We start from the raw sequence: 3235 nt of genomic DNA on the forward strand, positions 1-3235 counted from the left end.
TATGTATTTAATTTTGTTTACAAAAAAACAGTATCACCTTCAAAGTACTCTCCATTCATCTGTCTGGATGACTGACAGCTCCCCACTCGGTTTTTTTCTTCACCTCTTCAGCGTCATCAAATCACTATCCTTTCATGTCCCTCTGCATTTGCAGAAACAAACAGAAGTCACATGGAGCAAGGTCAGGTGAGTCAGGTGTGTGGAGAAAGAGAGCATGCTGTTTTTTTTGTCCCAAACTGGCACAGTCAGATGGCTGCATGAGCAGGTACATTGTCATGGGGACAAAACCAGTCCCCCATCTGCCACAAATCAGGCCTCTATTATTGCAGACTGTACTGCGTTCTTTTCAGAACCTCTAAATAGAAAACTTGATTAACAGTCTGACCTGGTGGAATGAACTCCAAATGCACTATCACCCCTCTCATCACATCCGGTTTTGGGGGGGGTACCCCAACAAGAAGCCCTGGTTAAGCACTCTGCTGTTGAAACACAGCAAGTGGCTCTGTGGGGGGAATGGGGCGGGTAGGGGATCTGTTTTGCAAAAGTTAGAAAATCACAGCCAGTAAAATCCTTTGGGAAAGTTCTGTTCTGTCTCATGGGTCACTATAAGTCAGAATTGACTGGATGGCACCTTTCAACAACATACACCACATATATACATATACATAGGAATTGCAACTGTTTCTTTTAATAGATTGTGACCCATAGGGATCTTATATGACAGATTAGAACTGCTGTTCATGGTTTCCTAGACTGTAATTTTATGCGAGCAGATTCCCAATTTTTTCTCCTAAGAAATGACTAGGTAGATTCAACCTGCTAACCCTTCAATTAGCAACAGAACACTTAACATTGCACCATCTGGGCTTCTTATACATACATATATATATGCAAACATACCAAGGGGCTTCAAAAATCTTGTAGGGAATTTTAATTCTTTTTCATTCAATTTCCCCAAAGTTTTGAAGCCCCCTTGTTACATATATGCAAACATCACAAAACTTAACTATGTATCACTACAGCTCCTTATGAGGGTAAATTAAAGAACAAGTATTGCTAAAAAAAACCCATTGAACAAAAACTTTAACATATGATGCTATTGTTTCTCGACACATCTTATCTAGGTCATGATATTTCTGAAGGCAACATTTCCATCTTTCTAACCCTTCCTTAAAGAACCCTATGCTCTGTGATTTATACCATGTCCAAGCAGCACTTTAGGCATTTCAGGTAACTCAAATAGTGTTCCTTTTAAATGCCTTATGAGCTTGATAAGCAAAAGAAGTCTGAAGGGGTAAAGCAGGGCTATAAAATGGATGGGGCAAGGTTTGCCAATGTAATTCTCATAGAATATCCCTTGCTATTTTTGAAAAATGAACAGGCACATTGTTGTGTTAGGGAAAAATGTATTCAGCGAAATTACCTACCCTTCTTTACTAGTGCTGTTTTCAAGTTTCTGAAAACCTTTCCCTAAGAAGCCCCTATCATAATCCTGTGTCATTTGAGAAAACCTATGAAGATCACACCTTTGGAATTCCCCCAAGTATTCATCATAACGTTTTGAGACGACCTGTCCGCCATGAATTTAACTGGCCCAGCAGATCCCCTCAAGAGCCACTGATTCGGTTGAATTTATTATTATGTTTTTTCCCAAAGACTTTATTTTATTGGTCAGTGTGCTTTGGAAGGAGACAGGGCTTCCAACCCCAGAAGAAGCGCTGTACACAGGACAGGCACAGGCCAATGGGCCCACAGGGATGGAACTGCTTTGTCCGCCTCTTACTCTTAGATCCAGTCATAGCCACAAGAATTGTAGTCCGCCAGTTCCTCCAGCTTAAACCAGGGGCTGATTTCTTTCTCTGCGCCCTTGACCGAATCACTCCCGTGAATAATGTTCCTGCCAACTTGAATACAGAAGTCCCCTCGGATGGTGCCTGGCATAGAGTCTGCTGGGTTGGTCTCTCCCAGTATCACCCGCCCGTCTTCACCACATTCAGCCCCTCCCAGACCATGGCCACAATTGGTCTGGTGTTCATGTACTTCACCAGTCCAGGGAAGAAGGGGCGGTCTTTCAGGTCAACATAGTGCTGCTTCAGGTGTTCCTCGGAGGCCTGAACAAGCTTCATGCCACCAGATGGAAGCCCTTCTGCTCAAAGCGCTTGATGATATCGCCCACCAGGTCACGATACACGCTGTCCGGCTTGATGGTGACGAAGGTGTGCTCATTGTTGGCCATGGTGTGAGTCAGATGGCAGGGGGGAGCGGGCGGCCGGATCAGTGGAGCTGGAGCAGAGGCAGGATGAACTAATTTTTTAAGGCACCCTGAGACTATGCTTATTACCGAGAAAACTTGTCTGTAGTCATCCACTGATACCAGAGGCAAGTTTATCCACCTTTTGTTTTGGATACACCCATGCACTGGAACCACAGTAGCAATACTTTTTGACTTACCCTTGTACATACACACATATGCATACATATGTATATATATACACAATTACATAAATATTTTCCAAAATACCATCCGTTATGTATGATGTATTCCTACTTAACATTATATGATGGTTATCTTTCCATCCCCTTATATAGTCATCAGGGAGCCCTGGTAGCATAGTGGATAAGGCCTTGGGCTGCTAACCCTAAGGTCAGTAGTTTGAAACACCAGCTGTTCTGCAGGAGACAGATGAGGCTGCAAAGATTTACAGTCTTAGAAAACCCACAGGGACAGGTCGACCTTGTTCTATAGGGTCACTCTGAGTGAGAACTGAGTCAATGGCAGTGAGATATATTGCTCTGTATTTCAATGGCTACAGATTCTTTCTTCACGGACTTATAAACATATAAATTTACCAGTCTTCAATTGTTGGATCCTTCTTTGTAGATTGTTTAGTTATATTTTTGCTATTAGAAATAATGATGCAATTAGTCTCCCTGTGGGTCAAAGAGCATGCTTATTTTGAAGACCTTTATTGCCAGGCTGACTATCAAAAAGTTTACACTAATGCACACTCTCACCAGGATGTAGGAGAAATCCTGTTTCTGGGAACCGTTGTCACACATTGTATTATCAGTCTAAATTTGTACCATATTGTTAGACAAAAGAAAAGGATGCTATCTCATTCTAATTTTAATTTATGCTCTTTAATTACCATCGAAAGAGCCCTGGTGGCGTGGTGATGACGAGTTGGGGTCAGCAGCTTGAGACTTCCAGCTGCTGAGTGGGAGAAAGATGAAG

At 42.4% G+C, this 3235-nt stretch overlaps 1 pseudogene; it reads right to left on the reverse strand.

The window, feature by feature from the left end:
* Positions 1 to 1785: 1785 nt before the first annotated feature.
* Positions 1786 to 2236, reverse strand: LOC105979310 (annotated as a pseudogene).
* Positions 2237 to 3235: the final 999 nt, after the last annotated feature.

Source organism: Echinops telfairi, unplaced genomic scaffold (assembly GCF_000313985.2).
Source record: "Echinops telfairi isolate 266 unplaced genomic scaffold, ASM31398v2 ScPeMD7_7427;HRSCAF=8465, whole genome shotgun sequence".
Taxonomy (NCBI): Eukaryota; Metazoa; Chordata; class Mammalia; order Afrosoricida; family Tenrecidae; genus Echinops; species Echinops telfairi.